Source organism: Arachis duranensis, chromosome 5 (assembly GCF_000817695.3).
Source record: "Arachis duranensis cultivar V14167 chromosome 5, aradu.V14167.gnm2.J7QH, whole genome shotgun sequence".
In the NCBI taxonomy this organism is placed as follows: domain Eukaryota; kingdom Viridiplantae; phylum Streptophyta; class Magnoliopsida; order Fabales; family Fabaceae; genus Arachis; species Arachis duranensis.
Window position 1 is genome coordinate 86,664,594 of NC_029776.3, and position 7,214 is coordinate 86,671,807.

Here is a 7,214-nt window from a genome sequence, read left to right on the forward strand (position 1 = left end):
TAATGATATAAATTATTTTTTTAAATTAATAATATAAGTTATTCAGTTAATTTAAAAAAGATTAATGTACTGTTTCATATATACTTCTATTAATTAATTATAATATATTTGATTAGTATTACATATTAAGTATTACATATTTGTACTGTTAGAAGACAAATAAAAAACAATCAATTTAAACGGCCTAAATTTATTTTATTTAATATTTATTTATTGTAATAAAGTACATTAAATAAAATTAAAAATAATAAATTTTAATAATTTTTTATTAATATTTTTTAATTACTAAATATTTTCGTTAATTTATATGCTTTTGTCCAAAGTAATCTATAATCTATATTCATAAAGGAATGGAGTATTAATTAGTTTAATTGCTCTTTTAGAAAGAAATCGTAATCATAATTGTGATAGACTGATAAGCACATTGGCACGCAAAGACATTATGAAAAGGGTAAAATGGTCACTGAAGAGAGAGAAAAGAGAGAGAGAGAGAGAAATTTCATGCGGCTTTCTATTACTGGATTGATCGCAAATGCGCTTGCACGCACATGGTAGATGCAACACCCACTTCATTTATTGATTATTATTTCTATATTTTTCTTTTTATTATATATTGATTGAATAAAGGGTTTTTTAATAATAAAATAAAAAAAATTATTATTTCTCCAAATATGATTTTTGGAGTTTAATTTTTTAGATACAATTTTTTTGATATTTGGATAAGTTGGACAAACTCTATAAAAATTGACCTCTTACCCTAGTTAATTCCACTCAAATTTTTTAAAAATACATTTTTAATTCATATATTCTCATTTAAAAAGTTATATATAGATCTACAAACATCATATAAGAGTATATAAAAATACACAGACAACAAGCATTTTTTTAAGGATTTTTTTAATTATAAATTAAAAAAATAAGTCATATTTAATAATAGCAAACATTGTTATCGTCTCTAAAAATACATAGGTACATGAAATAAGTCATATTTAACCAGAATTTTTTTAATTATAAATTAAAAAATAACTATTTACCAAAAAATAACTATTATTGAAAAATAACTATTAAAAAATAACTATTATAAATTAAAAATAAGTCATATTTTATTTTTGGGAAATAATTATTCATATTTTATTTAGAGACGATAACAATGGTTACCATTATTAAATATGACTTATTTTTTTAATTTATAATTAAAAAATTCTTAAAGAAGCCATACTTGTTATCCGTGTATTTTTTGTATATTTTTATATACTATTTTTTGTACGATGATATGAATTAAAAATACGTTTATTAAAAAATTTGGGTGGAGTTCGATGTGGGTAAGGCGAACTTGCCCATTTTTATAGAGTTCGTCGGGTTCGACAAACTTGTCCAAATACTAAAAAAAAAAATTTAAAAATTGAAGTCTAAAAATTATGTTTAGAGACATAATAATTTTTTTATTTTATTATAGAAAAAAATCCATTAAATAAATCATATAAATATTATTATCCTCCTACGATATTATTAAGATTAAGATAATAGGTAAAACATTATTAATGTACCTATGTTTTAAGGGAATTTTAATTTTCATGGTAAAACTCGTTTTTTACTATTTTCAATTTTAAGGGGCTTCTGTTTGGAGCTTTATAAATGGGATAATTCTATAATAAAAAAAATTGGGTGAAAAAAATGAATAATATTGTATAAGTAAAAAGTTAATAAAAAATAAAATAACATATTTTTTTAGATAAATTTCTAATTATCTATAAGAGTAAATCTTCATCTCTTTATTTTATTTTTATCACCATAGTATTTACTTCAAAAGTTTGGAACAAATTTGTTATTTTTATATCAGTTTAAGGGAAAATATATTTTAAAATACAATTCAATAATATATTAATTAAAAAATATTAATTGAATATACTTTATTTGATTGGATAAAATATTTTAATTTTATTTTAGAGTAATATTTCAAATAGATCTCTAAAAAATTTGCGGTCAAACAGATTTGTCCCCAATAAAATATAACTAAAATTTTGACACTGACGTTTTTAGTTATACATTAGATACGTCTCCATGGAAGTTTTACCCGGTCAAGATGTCCTACGTGGAGGTTAACGGACTCACGTATCAGGTTAACTGCTACGTGTCACCTCCAGGACAATTTAGTCCCCATTCAAGCTGGACAAAACGACGACGTTTCGTGGAGGATAAATCCGTCCCCACCATGGAAGGCAGAGTTGCAAAACGGCAACGTTTTAAATGGGAGACCTATCTGTCTATTCGAGGGGACCTATCTGTATGATGGTTATGCTTTTATAAGGACCTATTTATCTAATAACCTAATGTTTGGGGACCTATGTGACGTATAATTAGTGACATTACCCTCAAATATATTTATTGCCCTTTCTTGGTTTCATTTGAAAATCCAGGCTGATGTATCTGGACCTGGTAGCTTGCAAAATTCTAATCCTCCCTCTCACAACACTCAAATTGAAGATTCTCCTTCATATGTCACAAAAAAATGTATCAAGCAATCCTAAAGTATGCTAATTTTGAATGACTTAATGCGTATATTGAACGATATCTTAGAAGAGAGAGTGAAGCAGTTGGAGGATCTGTTGTTGAAGAAGAATGAAGATAGCCAAGTTGTGAAGAAGCATACTATTTTTGCTTTGTTTAGGGGTATAATAATTAGGGACATTGGTAGTTGTAGTTGTGTTTTGTATGTATGTGATGGTTGTTTAAAAAGTTTTAATCTGTGTTGATTATCAAATCTCACAAAAAAGATTTATTTCGTTTAATATAGACTAAACTAAACCAACCCAAATAACAAAAGGTATATTTCCTCCAAACATAACAAAATATGGTGTTAGAATCCTTAAAAGCATATTTCTTCGTAGACAGCTTCAATCCCCATGTTGGAATAAATTTAAACAATCTAGATGCTGTGTCACTGGTTGCAACTGCCATGATCTCAGCACTAACACTCTTTTGAGTTGTGGGCCTGATTACTATTTGTTTTGGACGTGTAAAAGGTTGCTGAGTCTAGAATTAACAAAATTATTATGAGGATGTTTCATACAGATTTCAACATACGCATTAAGTCATTCAAAATTAGCATACTTTGGGATTGCCTGAGACATTTTTTTGTGACATGTGAAAGAGAATCATCAATTTGAGTGTCATGAGAGGGAGGATTAGAATTTTGTAAGCTACCAGGTCCAAATACATCAGCTTGTATTTTCAATTAGACTAAAAAAAAGACACTGAATATATTTGAGGTTAGGTCAAATAGGTTCCCAAACATAAGGTTATCAGAAAAATAGGTCTTTATAGAAGCATAATTATCAGGCAGATAGATCCTCTCGAAAAGTTAGATAGGTCTCCCATTTAAAACGTTGCCGTTTTCGCAACTCTGTCTTTCATGGTGGGGACAAATTTATCCTCTACGAAACGACATTGTTCGCCTCATGATCCAATATGACGTTGTTTTGTCCACCTTGAATGGAGACGAAATTGTCCTAGAGGTGACACGTGGCGGTTAACCTGACACGTCATCCTGTTAACTTCTACGTAGGACATCTTGACCGGGTCAAACTGTTATAGAGACGTATCTAGTGTATAACTAAAAATGTCAGTTGGAGACAAATCTACCTATCTATAAATTTCTTAGAGATCTATTTAAAATATTACTCTTTATTTTAAAATTTTGTCCAACCAAACATATATAAAATATCCAATTAAGGTTCAATAACCGAAAACTTTAAAACAAAATATGTAATTACTAGTCTTTCAGTGTTTTTCAATTTTTCTTTTTTCAAAGAAAAAGCGAGGCAACAATAACGATAATTAGAAAAAGGAATTATCAACTAACAGTAATATTAAAAAAATAATAAATTAAAATTATTTTATTTAATTTATTATTTATAATTTTATATATAATATCTAAAATTATATATTTATTATATTTAAAATTTTTCAAACATTTCTCATCAACTAAATATATGAACTCATATTCATATATATACAAGAGTACGTAATTAATATATAACCCCAACCCAATGATCTCCGCACAAACATTAATCATCTCTTTCTTTTATTTTTAGTTTTTCTTTTTTCTCCTAATGGCCCATCCTATTCTTAAGATTCATTCACTAACGTTTATTTAAAATAACAAATTAAAAGAAAAAAAATAAACGAAATATTATTAGTATAAAAAATTATATAATCAATTAGAGTTTCTGTTGGTTAAAATGATTCAAATATAAAAAAATCTGTAACACATTAAAGTTGTCATTTATCTTTTAGATACATGTGATCAATAGGATGAAGTTATTTTTTTAAGATTCTGAATTTGATATTTTAAAAGATGGATTAGTTTTTGTTAGAATTGATTATGATTTTAACTATGATAATATTTCTGGTGAGTTTATTATGATAAATTATTTTTTTATACTATTAGTACTGTTATTTATTCTTTGAGTTAGTTTAGTGTTTAACTTTTCTATTTTATATACAAATAGCTTTTCAAAAATTTTATTTTCTGAGCATTAGTTTTTATGAAAGTAACACTGATTTTCAAGAAGGTACTATTATGCTATGTTTTTATTATATTGTTTCACATATATTCATTTTGTCAATTATTTTTATATTTATTTTATTTTAAAGTTAAATTTATTTAATTGAGAAAAATTATATTTGATATGATAGAGGTAATGGTCACCAAGAAAATAACTTTCAGCTCACATATAGAGGTAAAAGGTTACTTTTTACTTATAAATATTATTTTTCTTTTGTATTGTATATTCTAAAAAATTTTTTTGTCATATAATGCAGATTATTTTGATTTCGGTGATCCAATTTTAATTTGTCAAGAATGTGGTACTTTAATGTGGTATGATAAAAGAAATCAAAAAAATAAAAATTATATCATTCCAGAGTTTAGTCTATGTAGTTTAAAAAAAGTGCAATTGTCTTTTCTAACAAAGCCTCCTGAAATTCTAAAAGAGTCACTTTATAGCTATGGTTCAAAACATTACAAGAATTTTTAAAATAATATCAGAGCATATAATAAAATATTTGCATTTATTTTTTCTACTAAAAAGGTGGACTCATCTATAAACAAAAGCCATAGACGTGCTCCAACGGTCTACAAGATTAGTGAAAAAAATATTCATTATATTGGTAGTTTAATGTTTATGCCCAGTAAAAAATCTAAATTTACTCAGTTGTATATCTATGACACAGAAAACGAAGTAAATAATAGGATAGCACCATTTAAGTAATTTGCTTTATCTAAACTCAATTACTAGTATTTTGTTTTTTTTCATTTATATTTTCTATCTATTTTCTATATCATTTTGTTTAGTTATAAAAGTTCTTATTTTTTTTTACTTTTTTTTTCATTGATGTTGTAGGTCAAATGATTCTGAATATGCTATTGACCCTGAGATTGTTGACAAGTTACAAAAGATGTTAGATGAGAATAATGCTTTGACAAAATTATTTAGAATGGCGAAAAAAAGATTCATAGGTTTTAATACAGAACATGTAAGGTTGAAGCTTTTGAGTTCAAGGGAAAAAGATGGAAGAAATTATAATTTTCCTATGTTTCTGAAGTGGCAGCTTTAGTTGTTGGTGATATTGATTCTCTTTCATCAACCAAAGATATAGTCTTAGAAAGGCAAGATGGTCGCTTAAAGCGTATAAATGAGATTCATGTTGCTTATCTTAGTTTACAATATCCACTACTTTTTCTATATGGAGAAAATGGCTATAGAATTGATATTTAACATAAAATCACCGGGAGTTTGAAACCTAACAAGAGGAGCAAATTGACCATGGGATAATTTTTTGCATTTAGGCTTCAAACCAGAAAAATAGAACCTCTAACAATACTGGTTTCTAAAAAACTTTTTTAGCAATTTGTAGTGAATATTTACACTATAATTGAGTCAGAACATTTGTTATATTTTAGGATTCATAAAAAAAAAAAATTAAAGTTGAATATTACAAGAGTTTGAAAAATGCTAAATTTATAGGTCAAACAAGTGGCTCAAGTGTAGGAAAAAGAATAGTTTGCCATCAAATTTTATAGGAGGTAGGCATTATATGGATGGCTTATACCATGATTGTGTTGTAATTTGTGGCCACGTTGATTATTCAGATATGTTCATCACTTTCACATTTAATTCAGAATGGCCAGAGATCAAGCGACTTTTAGACCCTTTATATCTCATACCAGTAGACCGTCCTGACATTGTTTGTCGAATGTTCAAAATGAAATTTGATCTGCTAATTAAAGATTTGAAAAAAGAAAGAATCTTTGGTAAAGTTGTTGTTGGTAAGGTGTACATTAAAAAAAAAAAGTATACTATTTTAAGAACATTAAGTATATCTATAGTTGCTAATATCTACTATATTATGATTTATGTGCAGATATTCATACAATTGAATTTCAGAAACGAGGTCTACCACATACTTATATTTTGATATTCTTGATTTTTTAAGGCAAATTTTCAGATTCAAAAGATATAGATAAAGTAATTTGTATTGAGATTCTTAATCAATTTGAGTATCTAGATTTATACAAGCTGTAAAAAAAATTATGCTTCATAGTCCATGCGGTTCTACAAATATATTTTTACTATGCATGAAAGAAGATCATTGTTCAAAGTTCTATCTCAAGTCTTTTGCTGATTTAACAACTATTGATGCTGAAGGGTATCCAATATATAGAAGAAGAAAGACTGGTTGTTATGCTAAAAAAGGAAATGTGGCTCTAGATAATCGCTATGTTGTTCCTTATAATTCTTCTTTGTTAATGAAATATCAAGCACACATAAATGTTGAGTGGTGCAATCAGAGTAGAGCAATTAAGTATCTCTTCAAATATATAAACAAGGGTTACAATCGCGTCACTGCTATTTTAGATAATGCTAATGATAGTGAATGCTCAAATAAAATTATTGATGATATAAAAAACAATCTTGATTGTAGATATATATCTCCGTGTGAAGTTGTTTGAAAAATATTTGCATACCCTATTCATTCTAGAGAATCTGTTGTACATAGATTGAGCTTTCATTTGCTTGGTTGAAATCCAATTCTATATGAAGATGGTGAAGATATTGATGATATTCTTTCAAAATTCGGAATTGATCAATCAATGTTTACTGCATGGATGGATGCTAATAATAGTTACTCAGAGACTAAAGAGTTGACAT